The following is a 17,292-nucleotide window of genomic DNA, read 5'->3' as shown; positions in this document are numbered from 1 at the left end:
AATACCCTTGATCAGGCCACATCTCTGCGCTGATGTGCCTTTGTTTTTGCTCGACCGGTTCCTGTCGCTTTCACCTTAACTACCCAACTTCTCCACTCTTTGGAGCTGATAGCGATCAACTGTGGTTTCCTGTTACATAGTAGAAGCAAAGTTTGTCCAGGTAGTCCTTTACATTTATGACTGAGTGGAGCTCCACGTTAAGGCATTAAGCCTTCTTGGGTCCCCATACTGATTTACTTCTGCACCATGCCCTCAATCAAGGCCTTAGCTACCGACCCATCCATCCCTTTAACTTCCTATATTATGTTATCGAAGCCCTGATATGCCTAGTATTACTACCTTAATGTTGAATCAGGTGTTCTCGTTATTATCCCTTTGCACTTAAAAACATTACAAAACAGGTGAGTTTCGGGATCTTTAGGCCCCTTATGGTTTAGCCCCTTTTTGCATTCCTTCTCATATGACCGAAGGCGATGACCTGGTGCTTAGCATATTATCAGAGATTCGTAATCGAGACTTTTCTAATCCATGCCTCTGGTTGTGCCCTCCCAACTCTTGTGATTGAGATTTGTGATGAACCGGGACCTCCGATTGACGATTTGTGAGATGACGTCATACTTTACCACGTGTCACCTTGTGAGTGATGACACATGTCACCTTGTGAGTGATGACACTTGTCACCCTGTTTTGGCCCCTTATGACCCCTAAAAATGCCAAATCTGCATGCCACGTGTCCTCCATACTGCCACGTCATAATGACGTTAGCCGCCACGTGTGTTTATCTAGATCAATAATATTTTGCTGCATGGCTTGTTGGAGGAGAGAGAAGGCCCGCCCTTCTCTGGTTTTGCAACTGATTTCCTTTGCTGATCACAATCAATCCTCCCCGACGTTTTAACACTAGAGGCCTAAATCTAGGTGTTTTTTAAAATTATCGGCCTTCGGCGGTTTCATGACGCCGCATTTGGTTGTACCCTCTAGTACTTGCGCTCACCGATATGCCGATTCACCTTGAACCTTCGATGCGCGAGCCTACTCCTCTATTGCTGCCAAGACCTCCGATCACCGATAGACTATGGGCCATGGACCATCAATAACTGACTGCTAATATTGGTGATCTCTAATTGCAAGTTCATTGTGCCCTGTCCTGCTACTGGTTCGTCAAGACTCTATTTGTGATCTGCGACATGACTGTGACCTCTGATTGCTAATAGGTTGTGCCTTGAAACTCTGATTTGAGATTTGCAATATTGGCGATCGTTGATCACAGATTTCACTATCTTCCCCTACTGCTACTTCAAAAAACTCCGATTGTGATTTGCAATGAGCCTTACCCTTAGTCATTTTCTCTTTGTTTTCTGGCTTTCAAAGGGTAGCTTCAATTTGCTATAACTTCTAATCCAGAAGTCCATTTTTGGACTTCCTCATACCGTTGGAAAGCTTATTACGGGCACTATCCAATGGAGAGGGTCCAATTTAGCTTTGAGAGATTCTGTGGTTTGGGAGATGGCTTCAAAATTCACTACTCTTTTGCACTTTAGGCAACTAAAAACACATTTTGCAGTGAGTGACAACAGATTGAATAAAGTTTAGGATGAGTTTAGAGGATGACATGATCCACCCGTGTCTTGCTACACAGGCAGACATGCAGGACAAAGTTTGTCACAACAGTTATGAAAGATGTCTCTCCCCTTATATTGGTAAGTGGAGTGCCCAAATTTTGGCATTCAGTTTTGCCTAGAAACTTGGTGTTTGATGGACAAACTGAAATTTGGCATTCGGTATAAATTTGAAATTCCATTGAAATTTGGCATTCAGCTAAAATTTGAGGTTCATGGAGAACATGGGATTTTGGTGTTATGGAGGGAACTAGATTTCAAGTTCATATTGGAGTTCACGAGGGAAGGCCTATATTGTATGATTTAGCATAAGTTGCCTATATTGTATGCCAGTGGGCTATTTGATGTGATCTTTGTCAATATTCTACATGTTTAGGTATTAGGATGGTGAGCTACCTGCTCCATATATTGAAGTATGCATATGTATTATTGTGATATGTGATGAAGTGCAGATTATGAAAATAGTAAATTGGTTAAGTATGTATGTATTCTACACATACTTAACTAAAAAAGAATAATAGGTGTAGCCCAAGTTTAAGTAATTTCATGTGGGCAAACATGCAGAACAGGAAAATCATTAGTGTCGCATGTCCTAAAAATCCACAATGCACCTAAATCCATGCAGGTCTATATGGGTTGCAACAATAGAGTTCCCAAGTTCCGTTTCTCTCACACTATAAGTTTAATCCTAATTTATAGGGACAATATTTTAAAGCTTATCTTCATGTAGCAAAGTCAAATTGGGGATTTTTATTTTTTTGTTGTCTAACTATTTTACATTTTGGATTTTTTGCTAGAATCTGTCAAATTTTTTTGGATTAAATATTGACCTTTGTTGTTGAAAATAGGTTTTTGACTACATATATGGATTCAACAACCTGAAAAACACATGGAGCACTTGGATTGTGAAGAGTTCACAACTCAAACTTGTAATTCCAATAAATTCTTGCCGATTCCGAGCTAAGTAGACAAGAAAATATGCCCAAAAAACATCCAAAATGTATAACAAATAGAATATGATTTTTGATAATTAGGGAGATGTTCAATGATTAATTAAAGTCCCTTAATTTTCATTGCTTTGGTTGAACATAGATTAACAAAAGAATCTTTAATAATAATAATAATAATCCAATTTTAATGTCATGACCCAAACTAAACACCAAATTGGTGTAGGAGAATCTTCTTGTTTATAGGACAAGAAACCCAACTCTGATAAATGATTTTATTATTAAAATCTCTACTAAAACCTAAAAAAGCATACATACTTTTAAACATATAACCTTTAAAAAAACATATGCTCTTCACCTTAAACCTACTCAAATTATATAATATTAAAAATTATAAAAAATAATATTTAAATTATAAATTTAATTTAATAACATAGTAGTTTTGGGATTAATGCTATATGGCAATAATTAGCCATGAATATTCCACTAACACAAAGCCAAGAAAATTTTGAAATTAATACACTTACACATATGATATTGATATGGCAGCCAATGAATCCACGATACATACGCATAAAGTTTCCTACATGAATCGCACGGAGAATTAGTGTATATATACCCCAACCATCCTGAAATAATGTAAATTAAGCTGCTTCTCCCCATGAATATAATAATGCCCTTTTTATGAACACGTGTAAGGGGAATTCTTTCTGGCTCTTTTATATTTTATTACATAAAAACGCGAGAAAATGCTGTTACATAATCTCTTATCAATAAATATAAATATATATACACACCCAGAATATTTTAAACAGCGAGAACGTTGCCGGGAAAACTGGCCAGCGGCTATAGGGGATTGCGGGGAAAACCGCCGGTAATCGACGATAACAATACTGTTGTCGCTGTCTGAAAAATTTCTAGGAGTTGCACCGACGCACGTGGGCATGGCATAATTTTCTCTTAGGACGTGGTTTAATGGTTGGGTGCGAAGTTTCGGTTATATAGGTTTTCTGGTCTCATGCTGGTTAAGATTATGCATGTATGAGAACTTGTTGATTTGTTGATTTTTTTATTCGGTGTCCTAGTTTAACTATAAATGTGTTTCATTATCAAAAAATAATAGATTTTTTTTGTAAACTTGGTAGGGCTATATCTTCATTATTTCCAACTTCTCAGCAGGGCAAGGAATTGAACTGGTGACTTCACATCCAGAAGTGTATAAACATAACCTGTGATTTCACATCAAAGAGTGTCTAAACACAACACCAATTACTGTCTATCCAAAACCTTATAAACTCAACAATTTAAAATTATAATTAAATAAAAATAAATACATAAAAATCTTTAAAAATTAAAATAATAAAACAATTTTCTAAAATATTAAATATACAAATTCTTAATTTTTATAATATTATAAATCATACTTCAAAACCTAACATGTTACTTTTTAAATACTTAATCTATTTTTATATTAAAAAATTGAGTAATTTAAAATTTCATTTTCATAATATTATATTATCATACTCCAAAACCTGACATATTGCTTTTAAATACTTAATCTACTTTCATATTAAAAAATCCAATAATTTAAAATTTCAATTTTATAATATTATAAAATCATACTCCAAAACCTAACAGGTTGCTTTTTAAATACTTAATTTATTTTTACGTTCAAAATTTTCAATAATTAAAATTATGATTTAAATAAAAGGAATTATCTTACTGAAAATCTAAGAAAATTAAAATAATAAAATAATTTTATAAAATATTAAATATACAAGTTTTTCATTTTATAATACCATAAAATTATATATAAAATTATCGCCATAATTTTTTTTCTAGTTGTCAATAAATTTATGAAGTTGTTTTTAAACTAGTTTTTTGATGTATATGTGGATTCAGCAACTAAAAAATCCCTAAAATATTTCTATTGTGCAGGGGTTACCCATTAAACTTATGATTTCAATAAATTCCTAAAAAAAATAAACCGAAAAAAATCCAAAAAAATTCTAAAAAATCACACTGAAAACAAATCATAAACCTATTATATTTTATTTAAAATATTAAAATATCTTTGCTTTTAGTAAAATACATAAAACATAAAAGTTTTTCACTTTTATAATATTACAGAGACACATTCAAATATAAAATTGCCTCATTGCTATGAGCTCCCTTCCCATTTGCCAGCAAACCCATATACATTTGGATTAGTTATTGTGGTACAAAGGTTTGGGCCCTATGATTCATTTTGGGCCCACCAAATTTAGCAAATGGCTTATTGTAGATACGCGCTAGCATTTTAATGTGCATGTGGACAGAGTGCATGATTTATTAATACGCTTAATTCATGTGAAAGTTGGGCCCCAAACACTTGTAAAGTTTTATTATTGGTAGGCTTTTATGATATTGATGAATGCACTTTCATTGTTTCTCATCATTAAGTATTATATAATACATAACAAATTAATTTTTGGTTTTTAATAATATTTTATAGATATATTTTAAATATGGATTTAACGTCAAGCGATTAATTTTTTAGGTGTAAATAATTAAAAAAATTTAGGTGCAAATTTATTTTATTAGAATGCAAAAAATAATGTGTAATTTTATATTGTTTTAATTGTGTTTTTGAATGTTATAGAAATTATTGGGCCATTTTATAAAAACATATTAAAATGATTTTTTGTTATTAATATATTTTTAAATACATATCAATATTAATTCATATTAAAATATTTTACTCATAATTCACATGGGATATTCTATTCTAGATACAACATTAAACTATTTTATTTTAACATTTATTTTCTATATATTGATATATATGAAGTTAATATCCCATTTTTGAAAAGTGTAAAGTTTAAACATTTTACTCACATTTTTTTACTTTTAATTATTTTACATAAAATTATATTAGATCATATGGACAACTAATTAAATATGCATAGCTGACTCCGGTGCCCAAAGGTCCCATATCCTCAACTAAACTATATTGGATTGATGCTAGGGGGAGCTGCTAGGGGGAGCAGCTGGGACTGGAAAAGCTCCTAAATAAGGTGATGGATTTATTACTATGGGACAAGTTGAATATCCCTAGGACTTCACTCTGTGTCTTCGCGGTGGATAGGGGAGCAGGTCGTCAACCTTGTTTGGGAGCTACTTTGACCTAAAGCAAAGACTACCCGACCCCATCTGAATACACAACCCTTGCATCTTTTGTTCCCGACCTCCGAAAGTATCTAAGAAGTTTTCCATGACATTCAGATTTGCATCAGAAGATCCCATATATATATATATAACTTTTTTATTTAGAGAATGTTTTATTTTTATTTTAAGAGGGATGATGATTTTTTTATCCATACGAGATTTATTTTGGTTTATTGAATTATATATATATATATATATAAATAATTAGTTTGTTTTAACATTTTTTTTTTATAATTGAAGAGATTGGAGAAAAGCTTTCTGAAATATTTATGGTTTTGGTGAGTTAACAAGTTATGAAGGTCATTAGTGTTACAAGTATTTTAAAGTGAGATTTAATATTGGTATACATTAGAAGAAAATGGGTCTTTCATTGTTTATTTTCTTAGTATTAGAAAGATGGCATATTCTTTTATACAACAGTTTGTTTCAGTGCGGAGTCTTAACTTTCATTGTGGACTCGTTAAGAGTTTGTTCTTATTTGTATTTTAAATTTATTTTGTTTTGTATTTCTTCCCCACACAACAATTACTCAGTAAATTAGGATATAATAGTATTTTTAATGGTAGGAATATTGTGACCTCATAATCCAATAGTTTATGTCATCTATATTAAGCCACCAGTGAAGTGACTTTAATTAGAGTTTAAAACAATTGTATGAAGTCTCATGTCTATTGAGCAAAGTGTTGTTGTCATTGAATTCAAAAGTGAGTCATTAATGTTAGGAGAGTCATGGATGTTAGTTGTTGTTGACAATTGAAAGTTGTAGTTGTTGAATGTGTAGCTTAACCTATCTTTGAAGGTAATTCTTCCTTGGTTCCTTAGCCCCAATGAGGAATCTAGGTATAGTCAAAAAGACCTCTCAGTGACCTTTTCCAGTGGTATATAAAACTTGGCCAAACTCCCAAGGGTTGAGGAGAAACAATGATTTAAAGTTTTGTAGGGTTACAAAAATCTAGATTCCCGCAGATTATAAATTCACTAGGTGATTAAGGGTGGCCCATTGATTAAATTAATTACATGTTTAAATTTAAACTATGAGTTCAGTGTTAATTCGTGGTCCCAACCCCATGACCCCATGTTCGCTACAATTTGAAATGATATGTGAAATGGATGGGCATGGGGACACGATGGAAACTTTTTTGGCAGCTGACAGAAAGCACTATTTGTTAACAATGTGTCCCTAGCACTGCAGCCCCTACTAATTTACAAAGGAAAACCATAACAGAAGGACCCACGACCGTGAGGACATGGAAACCTAGTAATGTGGCAATGACAGACAAGTGGTTGAATCTAATTAGATGAAAAGAGGACGTGGAAGATGAGTTGGTGTGCCAGGTAGCATTATTGTCATTGATGGAAAAGGAGCAGCAGAAGGCAAACAAAGACAAAAAAGCAACAAAAGTGTAGCAAAGGTAAAGGAGCAGCAAATGTGTAGCAAGGGCAAAGGAGCAACAAAAGTGCAACAAAATTGAGCAAAGTAGCCGACTGGCCATTTTTGTGATGCAAGGCTATGGGAAACGAAAATATGTGCAGGAAAGAATGTTGCATAGATTGCTAAGTTGGAGAATTTGTTGTGATATTGAAGTGTTGTGATGCAAGGCAAAGGCAAGACTCCATGACAACAAAGGCAAGACAAAGACATGATGCAAGGAAAGATGCAAGGCAAAGGCAAAGACATGGAGAAATATTGTGATGCAGGGCTATTTGAATATGAATGCTCAATTATATTCTCAATTATGCATTATGTTGATGTATTTAATTATTACATATGGCTGAAAATAATATTGGGTGGAGCATTTATTTTTGTGTTCTAATATTCAAAATATGAAGAGCTTGGAAATGAATGAGTGGAAGGAAAAGAGAAAAGCTTGTTCACTTCATATTCTAATGTGGAATACCAACAACCATAAATTTTTTCTTAGAAAAATGTGTGAGGTTGCAATCTGGGAAAATTTTAAGGATGGAAAATCATCTTAAAATTTAAAAACTTGGCTAATCTTACTAGTCCCTAACATGTAAAATATAAAATATTTAGCGATGTGTTTGTAAAAATATTCAAATTTCTAATTATTTTATATAGTATTTATAAAATTTTGGTGATTTTAAGGTAAAATGATAATCATGATATAAAATTTGGGCGAATCATTTTTAGGAAAAATGGAGATTAGCGAATCCTTTTTTTGGAAAAAGCATAGAAAATTAGCCCACCTAGGAATATTAGCCCCTAAAATTTTCCCTAGTCAACTTGAAAGGGGCTAAATGGTTAGAGAGTGGGAGAATGTGTGAGAGACGATTTAGGTATTATGCATTAGCTGCCTAACATATCTGAAGCTAATGTGAAGCAGATTTGAAGGGAAGAAGAGGCATAAATGAAGATGGAGATATGCAAAATTTATGACCAGGTAAACCAACACATTGTTATTTCTTGTTTGCATCAGGGGATTGTAGACTCCTTTAAAGTAGTGGCTTAATAAACATCAGGTTGGATCCTGTTGAGGTAGGAGCCTCCTATGGGTTGTAGCCTATAGTAAACATATCAGAGTTGGAGCTTCCTTGCATGTTGTAGCTTGGAGAAAATTAAGGTAGCAGCCTCTTGTAGGTTGGAACCTACAAAAAATCAAATGTAATAAGGAGTAGGATCTTTCCTTTGTATCAAAAAAATAATAAAATTGTGGTCTTCTCCCTTTATGGGTTTCCACATATATCTGGTGTCAATATGTGATGATGTGATGTTTTGGTTTGCTTATTACTTGTTGTTCACATATTCAATCTATTGGCCATTAATTGTTAAGTTTCTCATGTAATGTTTCAATTAATAAGTTTTATGAAAAGAATTTTAATGTCCATGAATATACTAAACTGATTCACCCCCCCCCCCCCCCCCCCCACACCCTCAGTTTAGTCAAGTTTTCATCAATCGTTATCAGAGAAGGTTTCTTTGGTGTAAGCCTAATAGCTTGAAGGATATATGGTTGAGGCATGGACTATCACAGTGTACCTGTGCTTAGTGCTTCAAACTTTCATGAATGGAGAGATAAGGTTAAAATATATTTAATGGCTTATGGACCTGGTGTATGGAAGCTTGTGTGTGCTGGGTACTGTTGTAGTATCCACTGTCATTTAAATTTCATTTTCAGTTTTATTGCAAAAAATAAAAAATTCAAATATTATGTTCTAACAAAATTAAAAGAGAATGTGAAAGTCTAAAAGTAGTAATTTGTTTATACTGTTGATGGCTTTTGAACCTGGTATAAGGTGGGGCCCCAACCCATATGTTAAAGATTAGGCGGTATCTCAAAATTTAAGAAGGCATGGGTTCGTGAAGCAAGTAAAGTGCTCCACGGGGAGCAACGAGCACGAGTTATAACTCAGGCTCAAACCCCACATTTGACCATGACGTCATGGCATTTGACCAATATCTATGGCCTGAGATTGTTGTAGGGGTTCAAGCCCAATGAACATCCCGTACACTCCCTACCCCCACAGTGGGCCACCACATCGCTCCACTCCATCTCATCTCCTCCATGTCATCTGCCACCCTCATTCATTACCATCCACCTCATTCACCTTACCCCATCACCTCATCTGCCACTTCATTTATTAGTTGCATTAATTACAGGTTTCTTCCCCCGTTTGATTATTATATGTATAAAGGACAAGCAAAACCTCGTCGCATTGATATTTTGTTCAATACTAAGCAGCCTTGCAGCCAGTTCAGCAAATCTGAGTTAGCAACCATCCTGGAAACTGTCATCAACGACTGTCACCAGCAAACTGTGACCTATAGTCACCATGGCCAAACAAGCATGTAGAGATCGGGATTTCCCTTTTGAATGGATAGAGGGATCAACCAGAAGCAAGCGCAATTGGTTCACAGGAGATAGAGGAAGATTGAGAACTATCTTCTATAGTGGAGGACGCAGGCTTTTTCTCAACTTCCTAAAGGATTGTAAAGAGAGAGTGAGGGCGAAAGAGCACTAGAGATTAAGTCGCATAGTTGAAAATGGAAAATCAACCACATAGAAAGGATTAAAACAGCAAAGAATGTGAGCCATCAAATCGTCCAGATCGACGGATAATAACAATGGAAGAGGAATGGCGGAGGAAACATCATAGTCGTCCAATGGAAGAATATCCACGTTTATCGTGTGGAAACTTGCAAACAAGTTACCTCGGCTAGCAGATCCAAGAAAATCATTTAAAGGAGTTGAAGGTTCTAAAGGATCGAACCGTCCGTTGAATGGGTGATCGGATGCATATCGCATGCTAATAAGCGCAGATGTTAATTCAAAAAATGGACGCGATAAGGTTTTATACAATGGGCTTAAAACCTCATTGAGTTTCGACCATCGAGACCATTCGTTGATTGAATGATCGGACGGTAATCGCACTCAAATGTGCACGTGGGATAACATTTCTGGTGGACCCGATATGTTATGAACTAGGGTTTATTTCCTTTTGGGTTCCAGCCATAAACGTTTAAGGAAGGACTGATGGTGATTGGTCGGGTTTCTTTGTGATTCCACCAATTAGAATGCTTCCGATATATATATGTGGGCTCATAACCCACAGGTCCACACACGGAATTTTGTAAAGATGCAGCTTTGTTGTGTTACAACAGTTTAGTTGTCATCAGAACATCTACAGGAATACTGCTGAGAAGAAGATAAATGAGATGAAGGAAGCAGTTTCAAAGTTTAATATCTTGTTTGATAAAAGGGTTAGGGTTGGACTTGCTTCTTGTTGGGATCTACAGGGAAACTTGCTACCATGGAAAACATATGAAACTTTGCTGGTTGAGGCAAAAAGCGAAGTTGTTGGGTCCCTATAATACTAGTGATTACCCCATTACTATTGTAGTTATAACCCTTATTAATATTGTTGTGCCCCTATTTCCCCCATATTGTTATTACTGTGCCCCATAGAATCCCTCTATTGTTATTTTTGTGGCTTTATATTATTATTGTTAGGTCGGTTGGATTATATTGTGACTCCTTAGACTCCTATATATAGAAAGGAGGTTTTGTCATTTGAATCATCCAAGAATTGTTCATTTATGTAATGTAAAGGAGGTTGCCCCCTCGAAGAGGCTGAAAAGGCGTTGATATATCTTTTCTATCTTTTCTTGAGCTGGTTTCATAACATTTGGTATCAGAGCTTTGGATTCTAGGGTTTCGCTGCTCCAAACAGGTCATCGTGGCATTTTCTCTATAACGCTTTTTTTGTGACGTTTCAGAAGTCGCAAAAAAACCCATTTGAGAAGAAATCGCTTTGAACCTTGGGTCCGAATTTCAGATCTTTTCGCGCGATATTTGCGGAGATATGATCTGAGGAAGTTGGTCTTTTTGCAGACTCCTGAATTACATTCAAAACAGGTGACCTGGGGAAAATCGTCATAACTTTCTCTCTGGGGATCGGATTGAAATTTCGTAAGAAGGTACAGAAAGAGGACGGACTTTAGTTTCTTGTATGCATGTTTCAAATCCAAAGGTCGAAACAGTGACTCGTGGCACATCGTACAAGTTCGCTCTACTAAACTAGTCTATAAGCAAGTCACTGTGGGAGATTTCACATAACTCTTCCTTGGAGAATCCAATTTGGTCAGACTTGTGGCATTGGAAAGAGGACACAGAGGGCTACTACAACAGAAATTCAGAACTAGATGATTGGAAAGTACAGAGATACATCAGAGGCAATATCGAGCTCCTACAAAGTGAAAAAAGGTGTGTAGATTTTCTTAAATTTTTGCTTAAGCTTGGTTTGAAAATTTATTTTGAAGGATTTCAAAGGGCATAGTAGAGCATTATTATCGGTAACTGATGCCCCGAGGAAAGAAAATGCAAACACCTAGTAAGGAACCTGAAAGCTCTAGCATGACTCATGAAGAAGAGGAAGAAATGCAACATGATATATCAAAATTACAAGACCAAGTGCAACAATTGTCCCTTGCACAAAAAGGAATAGAATCTAAGATGGATGGTTTAAAGAAAGATGTAGAAGCTAAGATGGATGGTTTAAAGAAAGGTGTATAAGCTAATATGGACTGTTTAAAGAAAGGCGTAGAAGCTAAGATTGATGGCATGGAAGCTAAGGTGAATGGCATGGACGCTAAAATTGATGGCATGGATGATAAGATGGAAGAATTGAAGATAAATATGAATTAGTTGCTACAAGAAATGGTCACTAAGGGTGAAAGGGTACTAAAGGAAACTCATGATGAGAACAAAAGAAATGTTAATCATGATTCCATAGACTCTAATGTTGGATCGAAGACTCACCATGTTCCAAAAATCGATATGAGGAAGTTTGATGGCAAGGATCCCGCCACATGGATATTACAGATGGAGCAATTCTTCGATCTCAATAATGTGCAAAACACACAAAAGGTACGTATGGCAACTTTATATTTGGAACCAAATCAGTTTGTATGGTATCAATGGCTTTGCTCTCGTAAACAATTTATCACTTGGGCAATTTTTACGGAAGAATTGATAGCACATTATGAGGATACAAAAAGCAACACTTTTTTTAGCCAATTGATAAGTCTCAAACAAAAGGGTTCAATAATGGAGCACATTGAGGAGTTCCAAAAATTGAACATAAGGGTAAAAGATATTCCAGAGGAGCATAGGATTGATGTGTTCATAGGGTCTTTAAAGGATAATATCCAACATGATGTTCGCCTTTGGGAACCTGATTCATTAGAGAAGGCATTCAGGTTAGCAAGAAAAATGGAAAGCAAAATTATGGCAACCAGGAAGCATACCACTCACAACTATAAAGATGGAAGTGTTGTTGCCCCTAGTCTTCCACAACCTATAAGGTTGACACCACAACAATTGGAAGAAAAAAGAGCAAAAGGGCTTTGTTACAGTTGTGATAGCAAATACACTAAAGGTCATAAGTGTGCTGAGAAGAAATTATTCTACATAGATTGTGAAGAGGAAGAAGAAAAGGAGCAAGAAAGGTCAAAAGAAGAGGATATACTCCAGGAACAAAGCCTAGATGAAGAACAAATAAATCCGACCATATCTTGTAATGCATTGGCGGGAATTACCACTCCTCAAACCATCAAGATAGAAGGACAAATCAAGAAGAAAAAGGTAATAGTGTTGATTGATTCAGGAAGCACCCACAATTTTATTCATTGTAAGGTAGCAAAAGAATTGAATTGCTTCCTATATCCAGCACCAGAGTGTCAAGTGATGATTGCAAATGGAGGAACAATAAATTGCTCTGGAAAGTGCCATAATATCAAGCTATCCATGGGAGAATATGTATTGACTAGCCCAATGCTTTCCATTCCAATGGGAGGTGCTGATGTTGTACTAGGAGTCCAATGGCTACAATCCTTGGGTACAATAGCTTTTAATTTTCAAGAACTTTTCATCAAATTTTCTACGGAAGGAAAGGAAGTTGAATTAAGGGGTATTGCAGGGAAACCAGGAAAGATAATCAGCTCTAATGGTATGACAAAGCTTCTAAAAAAGGAGCAAAGAGGTGTAATTGCACAATTATGTTCGCTAGATGTTTCCACATTGGAATCATCTATTTCTCCAGATCTCCAAAAAGTCTTGGACAATCATTCCAAGGTATTTGAGACTCCCAAAGGTCTCCCACCTATGCGTGATCATGATCATGCTATTCATCTGATTCCAGGAAGTGTTCCTCCAAACATCAGGCCGTACAGATATCCCTATGTCCAAAAGAGTGAAATTGAACGTATGGTTGCAGAAATGCTAGAGGCTGGTATAATTCAACCGAGTCAAAGTTCTTTCTCTGCTCCAGTAGTATTGGTGCACAAGAAGGATGGATCATGGCGCATGTGTCCGAATTATAGGGAGCTCAACAAGCTCACTATTAAAGATAAGTTCCCCATTCCTGTCATTGATGAATTACTGGATGAATTGCATGGATCAATTTACTTCACCAAGTTGGATCTTCGTTCAGGATATCATCAAATCAGAATGAAGATTGAAGACATTCCGAAAACCACATTTAGAACTCATGAGGGTCATTATGAATTTTTGGTCATGCCTTTTGGCCTTACCAATGCACCTTCAACATTTCAAGGTTTGATGAATTCAATTTTCAAACCATTCCTTAGAAAATTTGTGTTAGTATTTTTTGATGATATACTAATCTACAGCAAGTCTTGGAAGGATCATGTTGAACATGTTGACAGGGTGCTACAACTATTGGAGGAGAAACAATTATATGCAAAAAGATCCAAATGTTTCTTTGGAGTCCAGGAGGTGGAATATTTGGGTCATATTGTATCTCATGAAGGAGTTAAGGTAGACCCTAGCAAAATTAAAGCCATTAAGGAATGGAAAATCCCCACATCCATAAAGCATCTGCGAGGATTTCTTGGGTTGACAGGGTATTATCGCAAGTTTGTTAAGAATTATGGGAGAATAGCAGCACCTCTAACAACATTATTGAAGAAAGATGCATTTTCATGGACTCCGGAAGCAACAAAGGCCTTTGAACATCTTAAAGAGGCAATGTGCCAAGCACCGGTCTTAGCTACACCGGACTTCACAAAAACCTTTATTGTGGAATGTGATGCTTCAGGAAATGGAATTGGTGTTGTTCTAATGCAAGATGAAAGACCCATTGCTTTTGAAAGTCGTCCAATCAAGGGAAAGTTTTTAAGCAAAGCTATTTATGAGAAGGAAATGTTGGCAATACTCCATGCACTTAAGAAATGGCGACCCTACCTAATGGGAAGACACTTCAAGGTAAAAACGGATCATGATAGCCTTAAATACTTTTTAGAACAAAGATTATCCTCTGAAGAGCAACAAAAGTGGGTCACAAAGATGTTGGGTTATGACTTTGAAATCATCTACAAAAAAGGGAAGCAAAATGTGGTGGCAGATGCACTCTCAAGAAAGGATGAGGATGTGGAAGCATTGTTGTGCGCCATTTCTATTATCCAACCAGATTGGATAAACGAAGCAAGGGAGGAATGGAAGAATGACGAAGAAGTGTGGGCACTTATTCGAAAGTTACAACAAGATTCCAGTATGTCTGATACATTTAGCTGGCAAAATGATTCGTTATGGTACAAAGATCGCTTATACCTCTGTAAGAATTCCCAGCTAAAACAAAAGATTCTTATGGAATTGCACACTTCTCCCTTAGGAGGGCACTCAGGATTTTTAAAAACTTACCACAGGGTTAAGAAGGAATTTTTTTGGGATGGCCTTAAATCAGATATTCAAAAGTTTGTGGCGGAATGTTTGGTTTGCCAACAAAATAAAGTTGAAACAATTAAGACACCGGGTCTATTACAACCTTTATCCATTCCAAGCCAACGTTGGGAGGAGGTTTCAATGGATTTTATCACAGGTTTACCCAAGTCTGAGGGAAAGAGTGTCATCATGGTGGTAGTTGACAGACTTACCAAGTATGCACACTTTTGTGCATTATCACATCCATTTAAAGCCAGTACAGTTTCTACTGCATTTATGGAAACAATTCAAAAGCTACATGGAAACCCAAAGATTATTGTAAGTGACAGAGATCCCATTTTCACTGGAAATTTTTGGACAAAATTATTTTCTTGTCTTGGTACTCAGTTAGCTCATAGCTCATCTTATCATCCTCAATCTGATGGGCAAACTGAGATAGTAAACAAATGTTTGGAAGGATATCTTCGTTGCTTTGTATCTGATAAACAGACACAATGGGTCAAATGGTTGCCTCTGGCTGAATGGTGGTATAACACTTCCTTCCATACAACAACAAAAATGACCCCATTTATGGCACTTTATGGGTATCAACCACCATCCATCACATCATATTTAAGAGAAAATTCTAAGGTTCAGGCAGTGGAACATCACATCGAACATCAACAACAAGTCCTCCAACTCTTAAAGGATAACCTCGTGTTGGCACAGAATAGAATGAAACAACAGGCAGATCAACATCGCAGTGAAAGAAGTTTTGATGTAGGTGATTGGGTATTCCTACGGCTACAACCATATAAGCAAATGTCCCTCAAGCAAGCTAAGAAGGATAATAAATTATCACCAAAGTATTATGGTCCGTACAAGGTGTTGCAAAAGATTGGTACTATGGCATACAAATTGGAGCTTCCTGCAGCTTCTCGATTGCACCCAGTTTTCCATGTTTCATGTTTAAAGAAGGTTATAGGCGACAAGCTCCCAGTTCAAACAATATTGCCAGAACTTGACGAGGAAGGAAAAATTATATTGGAACCGGAAGCAGTCACAGAAACAAGAACTCGACAGCTACGAAATCGATCAATTTCAGAGTATCTTATCAAGTGGAAGAACTTATCCGCTGAAGATTCCACATGGGAGGATGAGAATTTTATGCAGAAGTATCCAGAACTACTCAAGCGTTGAGGACAACACTTTTTTGAAGGAGAGGGGCATGTTGGGTCCCTATAATACTAGTGATTACCCCATTACTATTGTAGTTATACCCCTTATTAATATTGTTGTGCCCCTATTGCCCCCATATTGTTATTACTGTGCCCCATAGAATCCCTCTATTGTTATTTTTGTGGCTTTATATTATTATTGTTAGGTCGGCTGGATTATATTGTGACTCCTTAGACTCCTATATATAGAAAGGAGGTTTTGTCATTTGAATCATCCAAGAATTGTTCATTTATGTAATGTAAAGGAGGTTTCCCCCTCGAAGAGGCTGAATTCTAAGGCGTTGATCTATCTTTTCTATCTTTTCTTGAGCTGGTTTCATAACAGAAGTTGATAACACTCATGAAAAAACAAGAGTATTAAAAAGAGCCACCATAGTGAACTACCTAAACAAAGATTTTAAGCTTCTCTAATTGGTGAATGCTCTGTTCACTGACAACCCTACTTATGGTAGGATTAAATCTTGCAGAATAGCACTTGACAAATTAGAGGAAGCAACCCAAGTTAAATGTACCATTATGGAGAAAGTGCAAGGAATGGATGATAGGGCAGACCAAAGATGCATCAGCAAGACCACCTACTCAAGCCACAGATTCGAACAACGAACATCAATCACCAATCATACTCTGATTTCTGTTACTTCTTGTTATCTTATTTTCTTTAGAATAATGAGGTGTCTTTTACCCTCCAATGTAATATTCTGTAATGACTTTTACTTTAGACAGTTAGAAGGTAGTTAAGAAGTTTTGACAGTTTTGGTAGTTACCAACTATCCCATGATGTATAAGAAGAGGCAAAATTATAGAAAAAAGGTCTGAATTTTGAAGAACCTAGAGACTATGCTATTGTATTCTTGATAAACTAATGATTAATGAAAGAATCGAGAGTTTTCCACACATTGTTGGGTATGATTTTGTAATTTCTCTGTTATGTGTCATCATGTGTCTTCCTTTCTTTAAGTATGGTAATGAAGTTGCAGGTCTTTGTTTACTTATGTGAATGAAGTTAAAATTCCTTAAAAGAGCGCTCCTATATTTAAAGTCCCTACTTCTACATTTCTTCTAAGTTACAGATAATAGTTTTTGTGAAAAACAACATATTGTC

The sequence above is a fragment of the Pinus tabuliformis genome, chromosome 8 (assembly GCF_031772625.1).
Source record: "Pinus tabuliformis cultivar Carrire ecotype Pingquan chromosome 8, CPIR1, whole genome shotgun sequence".
In the NCBI taxonomy this organism is placed as follows: Eukaryota; Viridiplantae; Streptophyta; class Pinopsida; order Pinales; family Pinaceae; genus Pinus; species Pinus tabuliformis.
The sequence above is the reverse complement of the archived record's forward strand: the minus strand, read 5'-3'. Positions refer to the sequence as shown.